We start from the raw sequence: 25,415 nt of genomic DNA on the forward strand, positions 1-25,415 counted from the left end.
GATCTTCATTTGGAATTCACTGGTGGTGACATGTCTAAAATAGCTTCTTCACTGGTGCCTGGGCTGGTTAGCATTACTTTCCTTCCATGTGGTCTCTCCACATGGCCATTGTCAACTTCCTCAGATCAAAGTGGCCTCATGGCAGTCAAACTTCTTCCATTCTGGCTGGTTGAACCCAGGATAGCATTCTAAGAGAAGCAAGATGGAAACCACGCTCATCCTCTGAAAGACTAGGGCCAGAATTGGAATAGCATTACTTTTACTGTATACAATTTGTCAAAGCGGTCACAGGCCAACCCAGTGGCATATGGGAAAATTTCTAGAGTATATTGGGAGACACATGTTCCTGCTAGAGGCTTTCAGAGCTTCATGGGCTTCCCTTAAATCTTGCTGTGGTGGTCTTGAAGCTCAGAGAGGAGTGGTTTGACTAGGAATTCTGCCTTGGTTGAGGTTGGAGCACTTTTTCTCTTTCTTTCTCTCTTTCTCCCTCCATTTCTCCCTCCTTTCTTATTTTCTTCCTTTGTTTCTTTTTTTTCCTTTCTTGTTATTTTAATTAGCTCTATAGCGTCATAATGGAACTCCCTGCCTCCAGAGATGGTTTCTTTTTCTCTATACTCCGTATTGTAGACAGATACATTTTTCAAGTCCAAAATGTCTTATCATTCCTTGCTTATTCAATGAATCTTCCAAACTTTTAGGATAAAAGTTAAATTTCTGAGCTCTCATATTAGCCCAGAAAACATTTGATATTTTAATGCTGATGTATATTTCTGTGTTCTTAAGATCTAATCGCATATAACCTATGTATTAATGTTGGCTTATGCTCAGGTACTTCTTAAATGCTTTACTTCCTGATTGTAATTCCATGTCCTCTTCCCTCTTCCAGGGACATTATGTTTCTATAAAGCTTGTTTTTGTTGAAAATTATGTAATGGCATCTCGTCCTCTTTGGTAGAAAAAAAAAAAAAAAAAAAAAAACCAGCATGAGAATGCATGTCTTGCCAGAACATGATTTCAACACTGATATATAACAATTGCCAGACACGCTTGTGTGGTCATCAACCCGAACCGTCATACATGGAGGCACAGCTCCAGTCTCTTGATGTCAGTTGGTTGGGATTTTGCACTTTCAAAGCCTTTGTTTATTTATATATAAAATGAGGTTAATCATTTTTCTTATAACATTTTGTGAGTGTTAAATGAGATAACATTTTCAACGCATTTAGTAGGGTACTAGGCACAGTGTAAGTGGTATGTAACTGTTTGCTATTTCCTTGATTACTTAGACTCCAAGAAAATTCAATAGTTATTTATTTATTTATTTATTTATTTATTTTCCTACAAAAGAGAGTCTTTCTACTCTAGGTAACATGTAGACAATTAATCATATAGCATGATCAGGGCTTCAAGTAAGAGTACATATGTGGAAGTATAGTAGTAGCTATAAGGAAATACAAACCACTGCTCAATGAAATAAGAGAGGACACAAACAAATGGAAGAACATACCATGCTCATGGATAGGAAGAATCAATATCGTGAAAATGGCCATATTGCCCAAGATAATTTATAGATTCAATGCTATCCTAATCAAGCTACCAATTACTTTCTTCACAGAATTGGAAAAAAACTACTTTAAAGTTCATATGGAACCAAAAAAGAGCCCGCATTGCCAAGACAATCCTAAGTCAAAAGAACAAAGCTGGAGGCATCATGCTACCTGACTTCAAACTATACTACAAGGCTACAGTAACCAAAACAACATGGTACTGGTACCAAAACAGAGATATAAACCAATGGAACAGAACAGAGTCCTCAGAAATAATACCACACATCTACAGCCATCTGATCTTTGACAAACCTGAGAAAAACAAGAAATGTGGTAAGGATTCCCTATTTAATAAATGGTGCTGGGAAAATTGACTAGCCATAAGTAGAAAGCTGAAACTGGATCCTTTCCTTACTCCTTATACAAAAATTAATTCAAGATGGGTTAGAGACTTAAATGTTAGACCTAAAAACCCTAGAAGAAAACCTAGGTAATACCATTCAGGATATAGGCATGGGCAAGGACTTCATGTCTAAAACACCAAAAGCAATGGCAATAAAAGCCAAAATTGACAAATAGGATCTAATTAAACTAAAGAACTTCTGCACAGCAAAAGAAACTACCATCAGAGTGAACAGGCAACCTACTGAATGGGAGAAAATTTTTGCAATCTACTGATCTGACAAAGGACTAATATCCAGAACCTACAAAGAACTCAAACAAATTTACAAGATAAAAACAAACAACCCCATCAAAAAATGGGCAAAGGATATGAACAGACATTTCTCAAAAGAAGACATTCATGCAGCCAACAGACACATGAAAAAATGCTCGTCATCACTGGCCATCAGAGAAATGCAAATCAAAACCACAATGAGATACCATCCCACACCAGTTAGAATGGCAATCATTAAAAAGTCAGGAAACAACAGGTGCTGGAGAGGATGTGGAGAAATAGGAACACTTTTACACTGTTGGTGGGATTGTAAACTAGTTCAACCATTATGGAAAACAGTATGGCGATTCCTTAAGGATCTAGAACTAGAAATACCATATGACCCAGCCATCCCATTATTGGGTATATACCCAAAGGGTTATAAATCATGCTGCTATAAAGACACATGCACACGTATGTTCATTGCGGCACTATTTACAATAGCAAAGACTTGGAATCAACACAAATGTCCATCAGTGACAGACTGGATTAAGAAAATGTGGCACATATACACCATGGAATACTATGCAGCCATAAAAAAGGATGAGTTTGTGTCCTTTGTAGGGACATGGATGCAGCTGGAAACCATAATTCTCAGCAAACTATGGTAAGAACAGAAAACCAAACACCGCATGTTCTCACTTATAGGTGGGAATTGGACAATGAGATCACTTGGACACGGGAGGGGGAACATCACACACCAGAGCCTATTATGGGGAAGGGGGAGAGGGGAGGGATGGCATTGGGGGTTATACCTGATGTAAATGATGAGTTGATGGGTGCTGATGAGTTGATGGGTGCAGCACACCAACATGGCACATGTATACATATGTAACAAACCTGCACGTTGTGCACATGTACCCTAGAACTTAAAGTATAATTAAAAAAATAAAAGAATAACCAATAATAAAATTAAAATGACAAAAAAAAGCAATATCAAGGAAAAAGTGATGAAACCTTGAACCAGGGCACTGTTACTGATAAGAATACACCTTCTCTGGCTATATGAACAACACAGCAGCAGCTATGAGAAGTGGCCAAACTCTGAATTGCTCTGATGGGTTCTTTGAATTCCAGCAGATGTCTCAAGCAGTGGCTTTTATTTCTCCTACTCTTCACACGAAAACTTGACCACAAGCTCTAGTAAGTATGTAACGTGACTTCACTGCCATTTCCAAGCCAGGCAAAATAAAATAATAATAATAATAATAATAATAATAATAATAATAATAGCTCTAGGATCTGAAGCACATGCCCTCAGATTACATCATATACATTCCCTCTGTGTTGCAATTATTTATCACTCTGCTTCTCATTTTCTTAAGATTTCAACATTTGCAACATTGTCTCATAGCCACTACTCCTGTCATAAGCCTTGATAATTTCTTTTATTCTGGATTATGCATCCTGATCCTGTTGATGTTTTTGCTTCACATAATTTTATATTTCACTCCATTACCTCCTTTGGTCACCACACTAATCCTGTCAAATTGTCATTATCAACAATCGTTTCCATTTCTATGAGCCTCAATTTCAAGAATCCCTAGAGTCCACTCTCTGGGCATTGCTTTATAATTCCAGCATTGGATTTCTTGTACCCTTAGTTCAACAGTTCCTCAACCCTGCGAGTACCTCCTATCCAGTGACTCCTTACCTTTTCACATCCATTATCCCCTCCATAGCCTCATTGTCCTTTTTTACTCAACTTGCTTTCATGCCACATGATGGAAATTACTCAATCCCACACATCTCAATTCCCTTATTCTTTCTTTCTCCTTTTTTTTTTTTTTCTGAAATTTCCTCAGGTGTGGTTAAATATATGATTTTTTTTTCCTACTCCATGTCTTCTCCCAAGTAACTGAACATGATTGGAGAAAAAAACATAACCATGCAAACTGACCTTGTGTTAAATGTGCTATCACAAACCTCAATGAGTCCTCCAGACTGCTTGGCAATAGTACGGTATTTCTCAAAGAAATTTGCTCTCTTACTTTCTGAGATGACTATTTCTTACCTATTCTTCATTCTATTCTTATTTTGCTTGCTTCTAATTTCCCCAAGAAATGTAAAAATCTGATAAGAATTTATACTCAAAAACGACTCTACCTATTTCTGTATCCATATATTCTGCCTTTTATTTTATGGTAGTGAATGAATTGATTCTACTCATATATAAGGCCAAAATCATCACATGTGTACCAGAACCTGTAACCTACTGAATTCAAGGAAAAAGTAAACATGTAATATGTTAAACTCTTGAGATTGAGGGTAGTTTGTTTCTGGAACAAAACCTGATTTATTCAGACTACTTCACAGATATAAAAATAATTACTCTCTTATGTTGCTACAGCTGCATTAGAAATGAACACAAATCTAGAAACTTAAGCCAATACCCATGTATTATCTCACTGTTTCTGTGGGTCAGGCATCCAGGCACAGCTCAGCTAGGTCTTCTGCTCAGCATCTCCCAAGGCTGCAAATGACTTTTGTTGAGACTGTACTCTCACTTGGAGGCTTGTCTGGGGAAAAATCCACTTGCAAACTTTTTAAGGTTTTGGCAAATTTGTTTCCATGCAGCTGTGTTACTAGAACCCTGACTTTTGCTGCCTGTCAGCTGAAAGCAGCCCTGGGGTCCTAGAGGCTGTTTACAATTCATCATCAGATGAAATTCTCTAGCATGGCCTCTTTGTTAATTAAACCTGTAAGAGTCTTTGAATTCTTTTAAAACTTTAACCTGAGTAAGTCCCCTGTTTAAGGCGTTTCACCTGATTGAGTCAGACCATGCAAGACTGTCTTCCTGCTAATTAACTCTGAATAAGCCTGAACTGTAATGTAAGAATATTTGCAAAATTCCTTCATGTTTGTTATATTCTTTTGACCAGTGGTAGGTAATGGGCTCCCCCCAACAGCCGCCCACCACACACACACACACACACACACACACACACACACACACACACACACGAGAGAGAGAGAGAGAGAGAGAGAGAGAAACTACAGGGGCAGCATTATACAGTGAATAAACTTTAGGTTACAGGGATTATGGGGGAGCATCTTAGATTTCTGCTTACAACAATTTGTTAAAGTAATTTAGGTAGAGATACACAATGCTGTTAAAGTTTACTAAAAAATGTTATTTGCATTATTTTTGTAATTGGGATTGAATTAGAGTGGTAAATGCATTATTTTGGTAATTGGGATTGCATTAGAGTGGTAAAAGACATAGAGAACAAATGACCAAGTTAAACATTTTTTATTAGTAAACTGAACACGAATAATTAAGTATCATACAGGATAAACAGTTTCAAAGATAACTGTTGGGTTTCTGGCTTGAAACATGGATGGATGGTAGATCCATTTACTGAGTTGGAAATAATAATAGAGAAAGACAAGATTTGGATAAGATTATAGGGTTAGTTTTAAATGCATAAAGTCTTAGTTTCTTTTGAGAACTTTCAAGTAAACAGTCTAGAAAATACGAATTTATAGGCACTTGAAACTTAGTGGAGAGGTCTAGAGATATAAATCTGAGGGTTCTCATTGTTAAGTTATAAGCATGAAAGAAATTTTAGCACAGTGAGAAGAGACATGGTCTATGGCAGCACCTTGAGACATTTTAATATGTAAGGGTGGAGCAAAATAAAATAAACCTTAAACTGACCAAAAATGAGAAGTCAGAGAGGTAAGAGAGAAATTAGAAGAGCTGCTTAGATAGGAAAATGAAGAATGATAAAAGTTAATTAGCTTTACTGATCCAAAAGTCTCCAGTAATTTTCAAGTTCTCATTTGGTGGTACAATGAGGCTGAAAGATAGACTGGCATGTGTGATAAAGAAATAAGTCAGAGAGAAGCTGGCTATGACGTTAAACAGACATAGCAGAAGCTTGAGGGGCTTGATATTCAAGTCAAGTTTTTTCTTGTTTTCCTAATAAGAAAGATTTGGAAATTGATAATCTAGTATCTCAGTAACTTGATGTTCACAGAGTATTGCAATTATATTGAATTACAGCAAGCCAATAAAGTTCAGGGTCATCAAAGTTCAAGCAAGTAGCATAGTCTAGGAAGAGAGCCAATCTAACCAATCTTGTATAAGTACAAATAAGAGGTGTGAAGGTAAAGTAAATAGACCAGCTATTAACAGTATGAAGGGCATCTACATGTGATCTGCTGTCACAAAAGTTGCCTGCCTAGGCTTTTTATTATTTACTTTAGGGAATTTTCCGCTTCTTTGTCTTTATAAGGAGATATTCTTTTAAAGAGCTATAACTAACATATAATCAAAGTTTTCAATGTACCAGGCAATATATATTAAAGACTTTTTCTTATTATAATTCTTATTAGCCTTAATTGGACTACAGATGCCAAGAATTGAATTAATTGTGGGCTAATGGCAAACTATAAACATGGGCCACATATGCCCTCTTCCATTTTATTTAATATATTTTATAGCTCTTGTGATTCTGTAGTTTTTCTACTCTATTTATGACTGAGTGGGTAAATTTTACTTTGAAGTGAAGGGTTAGCTAACCCATTGCTTCAAAATTTGTAAACCACATTTTCTAAAATAGCATTTGCAAATGACAAATCTGATATTTATGTTTACATTTGTTTGATTTCTACATCTATCTCTTATTCTGAATTCATGAAGAGAAGAGTTGTATACAGGGACTTCTCAAACTTCACACATAACAAATTGCTTGTTATTGCACCTTGGAATATTCATTCTTGTTTCCATTAATTAGGGTAAATATATAATTCACCATTCAAACCTGGATGTTCAAAAATGAAAAGGAGCACTAATAATAATTAACCGTCTTTGCCAGTAACTTTGGAATATCGCACCAGTTAGTTTTGCTGCATAAAACCTGCTCCAAAATGTAGTACCTTGAAACGATAAGAGCGTCTTATCTCATCTTCTATAAGTTGGCTGGATGGTTTTAAATTTATCAGTTTTTCTGGGCTGGCAAAACCAGCCTGTAGCATGTAAGGTGGCCTCGCTTGTATGTCCAGCAGATGTACGTAAGCCTCCTTTGGGTAACCATTTCACAGGGCAGTTCCAAATTTCCAAAATGGAGCAAGAGAGGTTAAACCCCAAGGAACAAGCATGTTTCAAGTCGGCTTGCTTCACAGATTTTCAGGCCTCATTGACCGAAACAAGTCACGTAGCCAAACACAGAATACTTGTAGGAGGGGTTTCTTGAAAGGAGTAGGTAGAGGAAGATGCAAATAAATCAAAGCCAGTACAGCAAGAATCTGCCACAAAAAGATACAGTCCCACTCTCAACATTATCTTATTCATCTGATAGAAGCATGCATTATTTCATTTGATTAGAAATAAAACTAAAAGTTATAGGTTTGTAGTAGTTATAAATCAGAGTCAAATTTAAGTTCAAGGCATTTCACGGTTATTTGCTATTGTTGTTCATTTCAATATCAGGCTAATTTTCATTCAGAACCTCCATCTGAACAGACTAAAAGAAATTTGAAAACTCATAATACTTAGGCTTCCTCTGGCTGTATGTGCCAAGTTTTTGAGATTTTTAACTCAGCGCAAAGATGTAAAGGGGAGAAGCGTGTCCTCTCAGCTCAGTGTGGTTACCACTGAGATGTTTTTATTAGGTCTTCTGGTTCTGCTGCTCTCATTCAAGTTTGAGGAGTTTTATGACTTTGATAATCCTGATATACACTCCTGCCTCTTCTCTCTTAGATGTACTATTTTGTCAGTTTCTCTCCGAGGTTTCACTTTCTTCTTTGGAGAACTGATTCAAATCAAACAACCAAATGCTGTTTCTCCTACAATCATTGAATTTTCTACTTCTAACTTAGGAGAATTTAAAATACATTTCCAGTCTCCAGAAACTCTCTCTTCAAACTCTGTTCCCTTCAATAGTGTTAAGACTTTTTGGTGAGTATAAGAGTATATACACAAAGGATTATAAATCATTCTACTATAGAGATACATGCACATGTATGTTTACTGCAGCACTATTCACAATAGCAAATACTTGGAACCAACCCAAATGCCCATCAATGATAGACTGGATAAAGAAAACGTGGCACATATACACCACTGAATACTATGGAGCCATAAAAAAACGATGAGTTCATGTCCTTTGCAGGGACATGGATGAAGCTGGAAACCATTATTCTCAGCAAACTAATACAGGAACAGAAAACCAAACACCGCATTTTCTGTCTCATAAGTGGGAGCTGAACAATGAGAACTCATGGACACAGGCAGGGGAACATCACACACCGATGCCTGTCGGGGGTTGTGGGGCTAGGGGAGGGAGAGCTTAGGAGAAATATATAATCTAGATGATGGGTTGATGGATGCAGCAAACCACCATGGCATGTGTACACTTATGTAACAAACCTGCACTTTATGCACATGTATACCAGGACTTAAAGAATAATAAAAAAAATTTAAGAAACCATTCATCAATGGTTAAGAGTTGATGAAAATATTCATCAAGTATTTTCTCTGCTGAAAAAGAGACCTCAATATGATTTTAAGAATCCTCAAAAGATAAAAACAAAACAAGTCACATAGCCAAACATAGAGTACTTGTAGGAGGGGTTTCTTGAAAGGAGTGGGTAGAGTTCCCAGTATCTGGTACATAAATATCTAGAATTCAATGCAGTGTTACACTTGGATTCATTTGAATACAGTAAATAAATGACTTCCTGGAACGTTTAAAAAAAAAAAAGAACGAAGTCTTGAGAACTACTAACTAAATTCTGCTGTTTACTTTCTCTAAGGAACAATACTTCCTACTTGCTTGAGAGGGAACAGGTAGGGAAGAAGGAGAGAAACACAAATGTGCAACTAAAAGCAAAAATTATTTAGTTACATGCTCACTTCAGAATAGCTTTATAAATAATACAAACTAAACTTTCTAAGAATGTTTTAATAATAACATTAAAATACATAGACTCCTGTGTTTTTAAACTTTGAATGATGAAACATTTTCATGTATGGATTCTTGGACATTTGTTTTCCCCTTAAAATTTCATAAATATATTAACACAGCACTCACTGTTTTGGTGGTAAATAATGCATTGATAAATAAGTAAAGATTGGAGAACCAAATAAAAAGCATAGTACTTTAAGTATGTTTTTGAATAGTCTTAAGTTTATAGATTCTTGAATATCATATTTTATGTAAAAAATATAATTTTTGTTTCTGAATTAAACTACTAAGGGAAAATGGTGTGGACTGGAAGAGAAGTAAATAAGCAAAGATAAGAAAAAAATTGCTCATTAGGGGTATTGACAGGGAAGAAACATTTTAATAAAAATTAATTAAAAACTCAAGGAAAAGTAAGATGTCAGTGTAAAAAAAAGTGATGTTAAAATATAAAAAGGAGATTGACTGGTGCCAGTTTATTAGCAGTAATCCTGGGGGAGAAAGATTGCTTCTCCAGGCACTGAGAAACACAGCAGTCTGTCAAGTAGTTCACTGCACAAAGCATCCACTTCCCCATGGCAAACAGTAAGGGCAAATCCATTATCACTTTTGGCATTTAGTTCTTTCAGGGCACAAGTAACTGTGGATGGTTAAGTGAAATTATTGTGCTTTTTTGATCTGCACATTGGCTTTATTTTAACTCACATATGCATATAGTGGTTCCTAAAATTATAGAATTAGTGATATTTTTGAAGTTCGATACGACACAACTTAGCTCTACATTTTGAATTGTTCTGATTTAAGCAAATGTAGGTATACTGGTTAACTTTTGAACTGATGAAAATTTGTTACAATTGAATTCTATTTTATTCTGAATTTGAATAAATGTATTTTTAGTATTACAGAAATATGTGTTCATCCCCTAAATATGGGTATCTATTACTACAGTAATAGATATCTGGGTAAATTGCTAAAATGGTAGATAAAGTGATTTCACTGTCATGAACAATTTTGTAATTTCTCTTCCCCTCTAAGAATTTGGGCTCTATTTATCAACATTTATGAGGACTTCATATTTTTCTGATAAATAAATATTATTTGTTCTTTGTTTCTTACTTATTCTTTAAATACTTTACGTATCTTTGCATGGCATAACTAGCTAGGTTCTTTTGATTAAATTTTAGTAGTTAAATATTCCCATTTTTATCTTTGAGCTATGTAAGTTTAATACAAATTACTGCTTTTATTTCTTAGATGAACTTAGCACAGTTTATATCTGTTCACTATCTACTAACATATATGCTATTATTGTTGTGAATTTTAATTATCTCTAAATTTTAAACCCATTTATGTATTATTATTTTATATATAATTTTATACACACACATACTCCATAGAGATAGTTATGTACTGAACTAATCCTTGAGAATGTCTACTATTAAAGAAGAATAGATTTTGATGAACAATTAGCACTCTTCATCACACATAGAAGCCCCATGGCATTAAAAGTATTTTTGCTTCTGACTCTGAGAACTCTGACCATGAAGAAAATTTACTTCTAAGGCAGGTTAAAAATAAAGGCAGAGAAAACTCTGACTCAATCAATTCAGGAAAGAAATACAAAGACTTTCAAGATTAGGCAGCCACTTTAATTATCAAATAGACAATCAACATTTTGCATAATTTTTGTAAATCCAATTTCTTTATAGGTATATGTTATTTTATAATTCAGTATATAAAATGAACTTAGAATACATTTGTAGATGTAAATACTAAGCCATACTAAGGCACTTAAAGAAGGGAATGTAATATCCCAGTACAATGGAAATAGAGAAAGATGCTATTTGACAAAAATGTATTAAAAGAGTTGAAAGAGCCAAGAACATCAGTTACTGAAACTATTTTCTTAGTCATGTTGGACAATGGTCACTACCAAACGCTCAAGGAGGAAGAACTGAAAGGGAAAATCAGAATTTCTATGAATAATTCTCTTAATATATTTTAATTTCCAATTTGATACATTATTTTGTTGTTGTCATTATGTCTGGGGATTTAATGCTCTCATTTGAGTATCTCTGTAGGATGAATTCTTTGCCGCTTATAATGAAAATGATATAATTTTAAGTAGGCACAAATAAACTTCTTTACAAAATTCTTTTTATAGGCTTATATTCTCTAAGCTATATATTGGATCATTTGTTTGAATCTAACCATTTGATGGTTAATAATAAAACATTTCATTTAATTTAATGAGTTTATTTAAAGCATCATCATATCATATAATGTAAGGAGTATTATAAAATTGAGTACTTGATATATGTATATGTACACTGCATGCTAATTTTACAATATGTAAATTAAAACATATGTCTTTATGTGAAGTACTATTTTTTGAGTAGGTAATAATACTATGGAAGCAAAAAAAAAATCATAGCTGTGTAAATTTCAGGGAAGTCTTGTGTTACTAAATTACAGGACCCTTATCAAGAGAGGTAGAATCTCAGAGTCATCAGTGTCCAATCAGTTGTCCTGCAGCAATGGAGTTGAGGTTCTGAGAATTTGAAATGCCATTTTATCTTTAATTACATGAATTTTTTATTCTCATATTTTAAAAACAGCTCTCTAGCCAACTTGACCATGCAGCATATGTATGTTCACAGGAATTTTTATTATTATGAGAAATAAATTACAGTCATGAAATAGTGTTATATCATTACTGGTGGATTGATTATACTTTGTATGTCTAGAGAACTTAATTTAGTTTGTTGATTTATTTCTAATAGTATGCTAGGAATCTTCTTTTCTATAAGTTTATTTTTTTTCTCTAAGTAATGAGAAATAGAGATCTCAATAATGTCACATGCCCTAAACTTGTGCAGGTTAGATATGCCTTAAAAGAATGTTGAGAGTTTAAAATCTTGATTATATACATTAAAAAAAATTAGTAGACTTAAGACCACATCAGGGAACAATAGACCTTGTTCTTTTATACTGACAATTAATATACCTAAACTATTGTCTTATGTTTTATAGTAGTGATATTCTATTTTTACCAACTCCCAAACTATCAATGTACTTGATGCACATATCCTGTACTCTGAGGATCTTCTCTGTAAACATCTCCCCAGACAACCAACATTTTTCTTTCAACTCCTCAAACAGCTCCCTCCTTATTTGATAAATACCCTGAGTTCTGCAAATAACATAGTTCTCTTTCTCTTCCAAAACTTCAATCAATTCTAGCTGGTCAATTAAAAGAAAATGGTTACCAGGAAAAAAAAAAAAAAAAAAGGAAAAATAGAGTCCACATTATTTTGCCTTTCTTTATCTTTGCACAACTGGCAGTCTATATATTGCTTATTTTTTAACCAACTAATGGGCAAATGGAAATTAGAAAATAACAATAAAAATTTAAGGGCAAGCATGTCATTTTTGTCACAATAAAAATGGTAATTGGAATTTTCATTGCCAATATCCACAGAGTCATATTTGCTGAAGTGGTCGAGAGACCAAGAGACTAGAAAGATCTTTAAACACAGTACAATTTGAGAGCATCTACTTAAGCTAATTAATAGGCAAAGACTGTAGAAGAGAAGAAATTTTGGACTTCGTTTGATATTCAGTTTCATATATGACAGACGTGTTTGGGAGATAGGAAACATAGTACGGTTTATGTTTAACCGTTTGATATGTACATCTCAGTGGCTTTCCTGTACCTTTTTCTTAGGAGAACAGTCCTGAATGAGGCCTACAAAGACCTGCATGGTTCGGCTTCTACCTACTTGTCTAATTTCTTTTAAAACCATGCCGCCTCCACTTTTTCTGCTCCAGCACCAGTGATCTTTCTCCATTTCTTCATGTCCCCCATGATTTCTAGAACACAAATTTTACAGATGCTTTCCTTTTAACCCTAAATTTTCATCTCTCACCTCCTTAACTCCAGCTTTTAGCTTACATGTTGCTTACCCAGGGAAGCTTTGAATGAACCCAGGCTAGTTTTGTCTTTCACATGGCCACCATCTGATCTAAGTGAAACATCCACCCTTGGCATTTTGTTAGTGGGAATGTAATTATGGCTCGAATTTTAGCCCTCAACTCTATGGCTTAAGATGATACCTCATAATTTAACACTTCAATTTTAATTGTGGGTACTTCTGACTTCAGATAGAACTGAATCATAGTCTCACACACACACACACACACACTGAGAGAGAGAGAGAGAGAGAGAGAGAGAGAGAGAGAGAGAGAGAGAGAGGGAGAGACTGAGACTCTTGCTTGGATCTGGGATCAGGTAGAGATTACTTCTGCCAGCAGCAGGATAAGCGACCATTAACCTGTTTCTCAAGTTCTCTGAGTTTCAAATTTTCCATCTGTAAAGTAGAGATAATTACAGAAATGCTTCATACTTATTTCTGTTATTTTTGCTTATTTTCAGGTGAATTTAACTTATCCAAATAAAGAGATTCATACAGTGGCTATGCTACCATAGCAGTAAATAAATGTTAGGTTTCATTACTATATTAAAAATAATTTAATTCTCCCAATAGTATTTATGAAATAGAGAAGGTTTAACTATTATAACTTTCCCCAAAAAGTTCAAAATAATGATTCCATAGTCTCATCTCACTTTTCTGTCATAATTAAAGCACTGTGCAATTGATTAGAATTCATCGTCTATTTTTTTAAAGAAAAAAACATGCAAATTATTTTGACCAGTCAAAATCTATATTTAAATGATACATTTTAAAAGAAAATTAGAAAAAACTTAAATGATATAATCCAGAAAACAATCAATATTAATAAATATGATAAGCTGCATTTAACTAAATCATTTAAAGATTCCTTGTCCTATATAATTTGGTAGATAAATATTTGTCTAAAGAAGTTTAGGTGATTGATTTTATCCCAATGTACTTATTGATCAATAGCAGTATGAACGACTCTGGTAGACCTAGTAGAACTAAGTACTTTATCTGAGAAATCAATGCAAGAAAATACCTGAAACTTTAATTCACATAAAAAACAAGATAATCAATTTTAATAAAAAAGAATAAATGTTGTTGCTATTGAAACAAAACTTTTTCATTAGGGGTGAGAAATTTCTCTCTTGGACACAATTTGTTTGAGGTTTATGTTGCTACTTTTACAAAATCTAGGCTGTCTTGAGACTTCCTGAAATGATTAGCTCTGCTTCCTATTTCCACCTGACAGGCAGAGACTTGCTCTTTATTCTCTCTGAGATTGCCCCATTAAGAGACTAGAGGCAAAGATCCCTATGTTTGCAATCTCTTAAAAGTATGATAAACTACAATTGTTGGATCTTCTATTTTCCCTGATCTATAGTTTGCCATCAAAACACTCATGATGTAACAAATTAATACATATAATTAACACACACACACATATATTCTCTTAATATATATTATATATATTCTCTTTATATATATTCTATATATACACATATATATTCTCTTAATTGGAAGTCCAAACGTCGAATGTATACATTGAATTTAGAAAACTGACCATATGTAAATGAGCTTCTTTACTTTCTCTAGTATCTACACGGGACTTATTTTTGTTCTTTCAATTGATTATACATATTTTTTCAAATCCTGATTAAAATATAACACATAACTCTTTAAAATGGTATCAGAACATAGCCTACAAATTAGTTTCTTCCAACTTCTAAAAATATTTTTATGACTATGGTAGAGGTATTTTTGCACAATGATGATGCTTTCTCATGAAGGCATCATATCATTTCATTTGGGAGGCAGTATTTCATAACAACATCCCCTATTCAGATTTCTCCTTTAACCATATTTCTACCTCCATGTAGTGATAGTGAAGAAAACAATAGAGCAGGAAAGAATAGATGCTGTGGAAAGCCATCATATCCTATGGTGAAAGTTTTCAAAGCTGCTACTCATTCAGAGGAAGGGAACAGAGAACAGGCAAATCTTTGGCAGGAATGAATACTGGGATGTACAGATGTTAACTACTACTTTATTTAAGCAAGTTAGATAAAGCCATTAGGAAAAGCTGCTGTCTCACAATAGCAGGATAAGCTAAATGAATCCATGCCATATGTACAGAATTAGGCTGGCTCTTCCAGAGTATGAAAAGGTGAAATAAAATATCATTTGGTCATGCCTGCTATCACCAGATACCGATTCCAGATCTGAGAAATGGATGAGAATGTGTTCAGACATTGAGATAATTGATGCAAGGACTACCTGTGAACAGCAGAATGAGTTAAGTTTTCCATCCCACACAATTCCTGGAAAGCATGGGAAGGTTATGATCTCCATAATATCTATTATACATGCAATGGGGGCTGTTTGTATGTGTCTTGGGAGGGAATTATATATAAAACGGGTACTGGCAACAATCTTTCACAGAAGTTGTTTTTAAGTGCAGAGAAAATGAAAGGATGCTGTCTCTGCGTGAGTGTGTGTGTGTGTGTGTGTGTGTGTGTGTGTGTGTGTGTGTGTGTTGGAAAACTGAACATATGAAAACATAGTGGACATTTGGACCATATCTAAATCTTATAGAGAGATATTTTGAAAATATATATTGTGTTATATATTTGGAATATAAATGTGAAAATATGTGTGTGTGTGTGTGTGTGTATTCCGAATAAAAAATGGAGCAAAATAAAAAAAAGAAGATGACCAGCTTGAGATAGAAGAGAAAAAGAATAACCAAACAGTTGAGAACATCAACAGCACAGAAAACAAATACTAAGATGAGCAAATGGCAAAGCTAACTGTAGAAAAAAGAGATACTTCAAAAACCATAAAAACCAAAAAGGTAGTTTTTACAATTCAGTTATTATATTCAGGTCTTCAAGTCTTCAGATATATTTAAGAATATAATAGTAAATAACTTTTTTTAAAGCAGGAAAAAGGGGAACCAGACAGCAACAAAGAATTCATGGAGATTTCTAAATTGCCACCATTTAAAATTTAACATGAAAGCTCTAAGAAAGACAATTCTTTAAAAAAGTTGAACCAGAAAAGACAAGAAATATGAAATACTAAGGAGATGTTAATCTAGATTAGCAATCCAGGGGTGCCAACATTTATCAAATGAGTCCTAGAAAAATAAAATAAAATAGAGAATGTTTGTGTATGTGTGTGTCAGGGGAGGGGACCAATCAAAGGACTTTAAGAATGATATTTCTTAGAGGTGAGAAACCCTTTTTTTTTTTTTTTTTTTTTTTTTAGACGGAGTCTTGCTCTGTCGCCCAGGTTGGAGTGCAGTGGCCGGATCTCAGCTCACTGCAAGCTCTGACACCCGGGTTTATGCCATTCTCCTGCCTCAGCCTCCCGAGTAGCTGGGACTACAGGCGCCCGCCACCTCGCCCGGCTAGTTTTTTATATTTTTTAGTAGAGACGGGGTTTCACTGTATTAGCCAGGATGGTCTCGATCTCCTGACCTCGTGATCCGCCCGTCTCGGCCTCCCAAAGTGAGAAACGTATTTTTTGTCAGTAGGAAAGACCTTATGAAGGGTTGAAGAGAATAAATGACAAAGACTTCATGCTTTGATTTTTCCTTGTTTAATGTCCAAATATCAAAGATAAACACCTGAAATTTTTCAGAAATATGTTTTATTACCAATTGATGAGAAGCATGCCCATTCCAGGTTCCTCTGTAAAAACAAAGAATAGTTAAGCTCCATAGTGTAATGTTTTTAGTGCTTTTGATTTGAAAATGGTTTTGAAATTAGAATTCTGTGCCCAATTAAGGTACATTCAAGTACATAAGGAATATTTTCATTCATGTTCTGAGTATCAGAGTCATAGCAGGAAAAAGCTGGAATGCTCAAATTTGGATAGAGGAGGGTTCCTTTGCAATGGAGGGTGGGTGGTTAATTGTATTTGTCAACTTGACTGCACTAAAGGATGCCCAGATAGCTGGGCAAACATTTCTGGATGTGCCTGTGAGAGTGTTTCAGGGACAGAACAGTGTTTGAATCAGTAGTAGACTGAGCAAAAAATACCTACCCCCACCCGTGTGGACAGGTTTCATCCAATCCCCTGAGGTTTCAAAGACAACAAAAATGTGGAGGAAGGGTAAATTCTCTATCACTGCAGTCTTGAGCTGGGGAGCTGAGACACCTATCTTCTCCTGCCATCCTGTTTGAGGGCCTTCAGCCTCTGGACCCCACCAGTACCACCTCGCTGCTTCCCTCCCAGGTTTTCCTGCCTTCAACCTCAGACTGAAGGATACCACTAGCTTTCCGGGTTTTCCAGCTTGCAAATGGCAGATGGTGGAACTTCTTGGCCTCGAAATTCATGTAAGCCGGTTTTCATAACAAATTGTACCTCCGTATACACACACACACACACACACACACACACACACACACACACACACACACACACACATATATCATGTTGGTTCTGTTTCTCTGGAGAACTCTGACTAGTAACAGAAGAGGATAGTTAGTGGAACATTGAAACATTGAAAGACAGACATTTAGATAAATCACTCAATCTGACCTTTGGTCAAAGTAAATATCCAATCCATGGTGAGAAGCCCTTGCAGGGAGGGAACCAGGGATGAAATATCCTAACCTTTTCTTTCTTCTTCTAATCTCCTGTCAGAACTTCTTATGGACTGAACCCAGAAGAAAGCTAGATGATGTGCAGACTTTGGATGCAATTCACACAGGCTAGTTCCTTGTGGATAGAAAGCAGGTTTTAAAAGAGCAGAGAGGGACTCTGGAGAGACAGACAAAATATATTTGGCATATTGTGTCTCTGAAAGTTTACCTCATATAACTGTGATATTTGTACTTGGAGAAATATGAAAAAATAAAGAGAAAATAAGACACTGAATTCAAGAGACAGTGGAATTAGACTCATTGTGGAAGATACAGAGTAGATTTAATCTGTCAATTTGTTATTTAATAAGTAATTTAAGAAAATTCATAATTTTACTAACACTGTAAGGAAAGCAACAATAAAGAGAAAGACATAAGTTTAGGTACAATTATATTCTGTACAAAAATAATAATGTTTAAACATGAAGCAAACTAAAATATAATATATAAAATCTTAAGAAATTCATTGAGCATAAGCAAAAGAATCCTTCCCATTTTAACACATTAACATTCTGTCTCAAGTGAAATAAATTTAGTAACACATAACCATAAATGTAGCATTTCTCTATAGATCAATTTTACTACTTGATTCTGCAGTTAATAATAATTACATGAGCATAATATTACAAATACCATCCTGTTTAGGATTAACCTATGGATACAAAAAAGTAGTACCATTACAGAGCAGAAATTAAATGCTCTGCTATAGCACTATATAGCATATTATATATATATATAGCAAATGAATCCCCCTCTAATTATCCAAATCTGAGTGTTTTAGCTTTTCCCTGCTAAGACTCTGATACGCACAACATGAATGAGAATAGTCCTCATGTACTTGAATGTACCTTAATTGGATACAGAATATATACATATATACATATCTATATATATGTGTACATATATGTATATTTATAAAACAAAGCAATAACATCACTGGCACAAGTTGGAAGGCAAAGTAAATAGTAAGAGAATGGCATATGTAAGACTAAAAATTGACTAATTTTGTATAATATGAAGTCAAGATGAATTGTTTAATTTTACATTTAAAAAATGGAAGGTTAAGCTTAGTGATAGAAGAATCACTCCCTAACTTAAGAAAAATCTGGGCAAACTGAAACTCAGTGATTTTGTTGGATCCCACAGAGAACTGAGGTCACAAGGCAAATCACCGTCCTGAAATCTGAACAAATAAATATATACGGAGAGACAAAGTTGATATTTGCTTAGACAGAAAAGAAGTCACATAAGCCATAAACTGGTAAGAACACCTAAATGGTAATTTTGATGAATTACTGAAGGCTGACAGTGAACTAGCCTGATAGTGAGAAAGTTCTAGTGATTCACAATCTTATGTGGGCCCCACACTTTTACTTTGCTGAACTTAAATTCCAGCAATCCCACCAGATTCATAGAGCCTAGCCAAGAAAGATACCCAGGTGGCTATGGCAGGAGAAAAGGGGAGAATAATCATTATAAAATGCTGCTGCAATCTTCTCCATGACAAAATCTTATTCTCCAGGTAAGAACACTTTGCCAGTGCCTTGTCCCAGCTGTTAAAGGGGAATTCCTTCCAATCAAGTCTGCTCAAGAATTTTCTCTCACCAAAGCATGAAAAATGTAGTCCACAGGAGTCAGGTCAGGGAAGTCTATTGAGAACACTGAAGACATAAAGGGGAGGAGAGGGCCGAAGTCCACTAGAGAAACACTTGTGAATACCACAGTCCTGGGACTAGGCCCACTAAAACACTGAAATTTAATCAGGGAATTATAGAACGCACACTTTGCTCCACGTTTTAAAGCCCAAGAAGGCTCCAATGTACTAACAGTTGATTATTGCCAGAAGAACTGTAAGATACAGCCTTACCTTGAGGAAAAAAAAATATTTAAGGAATACAAAAGTCATTGGGAAACATAAAAACAACACAAAAAACTAGAATTGAATCATCTGGCTGTAGTAAAAATTAAACACAACTGAATTTCTATCTAGTTTCACGTAATATCTCACACTAATTCCTATTATCTGATATAAAATATACAAATTTTAACAAAAAAAAAATTATAAGGCATGCTAAACGCCAATAAAAAACAGTCTGAAGCTATAAAATTGAGACAGGACATAAATGCTGACATTATTGGACAGGGAATTTAAAATGACCTTGATCAATATGGTAAGAATTTCAAGGGAAAGAGCAGTCAACTTTCAAGAATATTTGGGTAATGTATATGCACAGATTAAAATTCTGTGAAATAAGCTCGAGTCAGTCAAGGTAAGAATCAAAGATAGGTCAATAGAAATCTCTCAAAATGAAACTCAAAGAAAAAGGAATAATGCTTTTTAAAAACAGCATCCAAGAACTATGGGACAATATCAAAAAGTAAAATATATGCATGTTGTAATGCCATAAGGGGAAGAGATAGCAAAATAGAGGATTTATTTAAAATAATAATGGCCAAGAACTTTCCCAAGTTAATGGCAGACACAAAACCACAGATCAAGAAAGCTCTATGAAAAGCAAACAGGTAGATAGAAAAAAAAAAAAAAAAAAAGAAGCAAACGTCAACAAAAACTACACCTAGAAATTTAATATTCAAATGTCGAAAAAGTAAACACAGAAAAAGAAAACCTTGAAAGAAACCAGACCAATGAAGTGGGAATAGGGACACTTACTAACATAAGAATAAAGATACAAATTATTATACGATGGACTTCTTTTCAGAAAACATGCAAACGGGAAGACACTGAAGCAAAACAATCAATGTAGTCAGGGAAAAAACACATGAAGCTAGAATTTCACACTCAGCAAAATTATCTTTCAAAAGTGAAGAATAAACTAAAGATTTTTCTCAAACAAAAAATAATAAATAAATAAACCTAAGGAAATGTATTGCCAATAGATATGCTCTGCAATAAAAGCTGAACGACTTCTTCAGTGATAGGATAATGTATGTAGGTCCAAAACTTGTACCTATGTAAAGGAAAATGACTAGAGAAGGAATAAATGGAGATGATTAATTATTTTGTATAAGAAATATTTTCATCAAATTAGTTTTGAAAATTAGTTAACATGTAAGGCTTTTTGGTAATGATACAGCCATTGGTGAAAAACTGAAAAAGATCGTTCAGTTAAAAACATTAAAGAGATGAAGAAAGTAATATTATTATATGAGGCTAACAGTAGTCAAAAGAAATCTGTGGTAACTGTTTTAGTTTCAAATAAAGTTAAGCTCAGAACAAGGAAGATTACAAGAGATGCATTACACAAAAATAAAAAAATCAATTCTTCAGGAAGACAAAACAATCTTCAATGTATACGTGCCTACCAGCAGATCATAGTTTTGCCTCAAATACATGAGGCAAAAACTGAACTGAAAGGAGAAATAAATAAAAACTACTATTATAGTCTGACTTTAATGCTTTTCTGCTAGTAACTGGTAGATACAGCAGCAGAGCAAGTGTAAGAATACATATTGCTATGTATCAATCTGATGAATCAGTCTGATCTTTCTGACATTCATAGAACAGTTCATGCCACACTGGAGAATACACATTTTTCTCAAACTTGGAGGAACCAGTTACTAAGATAAACCAAATTTTGGGTCATAAAACATACCTTCACATATTTTAAAGTATTTAAATTATACCATGTATGTTCTCAGATCAAAATAGAATTTAACTAGAAATAAAGGAATTGAGCTAGGAAATATCCCAAAATATTTGAAATCAAACCACACAATTATAAGTAACAGATGTTCAAATAAAATGTGTCAAGAGAAATTCAAAAATATTTTGAAATAAATTAATATGAAAATATCATATATCAGAATGTGTGGATACAACAGAAACAGAACTTAGAGGGAAACTTCTAGCATTAAGACATAACTTAGAAAATAAAATCTCAGTTCAATAACTAATTAAATAAGTAAATGAATAAATAATGGGAAATTATACAAAAATTCTATGAAGAAAAGTTCCAAAAAATTTATATGGTACTCCCTCCTGAAGGAATTGGGGGATAACAGATCAGTCCTAAAATTAAGATTTTACATTATAACTTATTTCTAAAGAGTAGAATATGATATGAGGAGAAAAAAGGTAACTTTGTAGCTGAGGCGCTTGCAAACACTACCTCAGCCAGGTGATCAAGCTTAATATAATTAGTGATAAGCCATGTTGCTTGTGTGTACCCTTGCTATGGTGCAATAATGACAAGGACACTTTAGCTCTATGGTTTTTTTTTTCCCCCTAGCAACCCATAACCTTATTCTAATTTTAAGAAATATAGTCCCCAAACCCAATTGATTGACTTTCTTTACAATACCAGACCAGTATCCCTCAAAATTGTTAAGGTCCTAAATAAAAGAAAAATAAAGTATGAGAAATTCTCACTGCCAAGAGGAAGAAAAGCCAAAGAAAACAAGACAAGGATTGTTCTAGATTGAATCCTGGAAAGAAAAGGACATTAGGTAAAAACAGAACGTAAATCAATATTACAGTAAATAATCATATATCAATATTAGTTCATCCTTATAACACATCTACCATACTAATGTAAGATGTTAATAATAGTGACACTTGGTGTGAGGTATATGAGAACTATGTACGTTGTGCTCTCAATTTTCCTATAAATTTAAATCTAATCTAAAAAATAGTTTATCAAATAATAGAGCTAAGTATTAAATTCTAAATGAATTGTTAAAATTATAAAGGATAATTACAAATAAAAAGAAAAGTTGAGAACAGGAACATAGATCTGATAAACAACTTTAGCAAAGCCTAGGATACAAAATCAATGTACAAAAATCAGTAGTATTTCTAAACACCAATAACGTTCAAGCTGTGAACCAAATTAGAAAATTGGATCCTATTGACAATAATCACAAAAATAAAATACAATATCTAGGAATACATCTAACCGAAGCAGTGAAAATTCTCTACAAGTAGAACTACAAAACACTGCTGAAAGAAAACATAGATGACACAAATGGAAAAGCCTTCCATGATCAATATTCTTAAAATGTCCATACTGCTCAAAGCTATCTATAGACTCAGCACTATTGCTATCAAATCACCAACATTATTTTTTACAGAATTAGAAACAACTCTTTTAAAATTCATATGGAACCAAAAAGAGCCCAAATAGCCAAGGCAATCTTAGGCAAAAAGAATAAAGCTGAAGGCATCATTTTATCTGACTTCAAACTACACTACAAGGCTACAATAACCAAAGTAGCGTAGTACTGGTACAAAAACAAACACACAGAACAATGGAACAGAATAGAGAACCCAGAAATCAAGCCATACACCTAAAATTTACTGATCTTTGACAAAGTTGACAAAAATAAACAAAGGCAAAAGGATACTCTACTTATTGAGTAAATGGTGCTGAGAAAACTGGCTAGTCACGTGCAAAATAATTAAACTAGTTTCCTACTTCTCATCTTACACAAAAATTAACAAAAGATAGTTCAAAGATTTAAATATAAGATGTCAAAGTGTAAAAATCCTAGAAAAAAAAATGAGGAAATACCCTTCTAGACATTGGCCTAGGCAAAGAATATACGTCTTCTAAAGCAACTGCAACAAAAACAAAAATTGACAAGTAGGACCTAATTAAAGAACTTCTGCACAGTGAAATAAACTATCAGTAGAATAAACAGACAACCTACAGAATGGAAGAAAATATATGCAAACTATGCATCTGGCAAAGGTCTGATACCCAGAATCTATACGGAACATAATTCAACAAGCAAAAAGCAAGAAACCCAATTAAAAAATTGTCAAAGGACAGGAACAGACACGTCTTAAAAGAAGACATATATGCAGCAAACAAACATGAAAAAAATGGGTCATGTTACTAATCAGAGAAATGCAAGTCACAACCACAATGAGATACCATCTCACACTAATCAGAATGACTGTTATTAAACAGTCAAAATATTACATATATTGGCTAGGAATACATACACACTGTTGGAGGGAATGCAAATTAGTTCACCCTCTGTGGAAAACAGTTTGGAGATTTCTGGAAAACTAAAAATACAAGTACAAATTGACAAGGAGTTCCATTACTGAGTATATACTAAAAGGAAAATAAACCATTCTACCAAGAGACACCAAAACTCACAAGTTCCATGTGAACTTTAAGTAGTTTTTTCCAATTCTGTTAAGAAAGTCATTGGTAGCTTGATGGGGATGGCATTAAATCTATAAATTACTTTGGGTAGTATGGCCATTTTCACGATATTGATTCTTCCTATCCATGAGCATGGAATATTCTTCCATTTGTTTGTGTCCTCTTTTATTTCATTGAGCAGTGGTTTGTAGTTCTCCTTGAAGAGGTCCTTCACATCACTTGTAAATTGGATTTCTAGGTATTTTATTCTCTTTGTAGCAATTGTGAATGGGAGTTCACTCATGATTTGGCTCTCTGTTTGTCTTTTAATGGTGTATAGGGATGCTTGTGATTTTTGCAATTGATTTTGTATCCTGAGACCTTGCTGAAGTTGCTTATCAGCTTAAGGAGATTTTGGGCTGAGACGATGGGGTTTTCTAAATATACAATCATGTCATCTGCAAACAGGGACCATTTGACTTCCTCATTTCCTAATTGAATACTCTTTATTTCTTTCTCTTTCTTGCCTGATTGCCCTGGCAAGAACTTCCAACACTATGTTAAATAGCAGTGGTGAAAGAGGGCATACTTGTCTTGTGCTAGTTTTCAAAGGCGATGCTTTCAGTTTTTGCCCATTCAGTATGATATTGGCTGGGGGTTTGTCATAAATAGCTCTTATTATTTTGAGATACATTTCATCAATACCTAGTTTATTGGGAGTTTTTAAGCATGAAAGGCTGTTGAATTTTGTCAAAGGCCTTTTCTGCATCTATTGAGATAATCATGTGGTTTTGTCATTGGTTCTGTTTATGTGATGGATTATGTTTATTGATTTGCATATGTTGTACCAGCCTTGCATCCCAGGGATGAAGCCAACTTGATTGTGATGGATAAGCTTTTTGATGTGCTGCTGGATTCAGTTTATCAGTATTTTATTGAGGATTTTCGCATCGATGTTCATCAGGGATATTGGTCTAAAATTCTCTTTTTTTGTTGTGTCTCTGCCAGGCTTTGGTATCATGATGATGTTGCCCTCGTAAAATGAATTAGGGATGATTCCCTCTTTTTCTATTGATTGGAATAGTCTCAGAAGCAATGGTACCAGCTCCTCTTTGTACCTTTGGTAGAATGTGGCTGTGAATCCTTCTGGTACTGGACTTTTTTTGGTTGGTAGGCTATTAATTATTGCTTCAATTTCAGAGCCTGTTATTCATCTATTCAGAGATTCAACTTCTTCCTGGTTTAGTCTTGGGAGGGTATATGTGTCCAGGAATTTATCCATTTCTTCTAGATTTTCTAGTTTATTTGCATAGAGGTGTTTATAGTATTCACTGATGGTAATTTGTATTTCTGTGGGATTGGTGGTGATCTCCTCTTTATCATTTTTTATTGCATCTATTTGATTCTCACATGCAAAGACACACATAGGCTCAAAATAAAGGGATGCAGGAAGATCTACCAAGCAAATGGAAAGCAAAAAATAAAAAGCGGGGGTTGCTATCCTAGTCTCTGATA

Source organism: Macaca fascicularis, chromosome 11, assembly GCF_037993035.2.
Source record: "Macaca fascicularis isolate 582-1 chromosome 11, T2T-MFA8v1.1".
Classification (NCBI taxonomy): domain Eukaryota; kingdom Metazoa; phylum Chordata; class Mammalia; order Primates; family Cercopithecidae; genus Macaca; species Macaca fascicularis.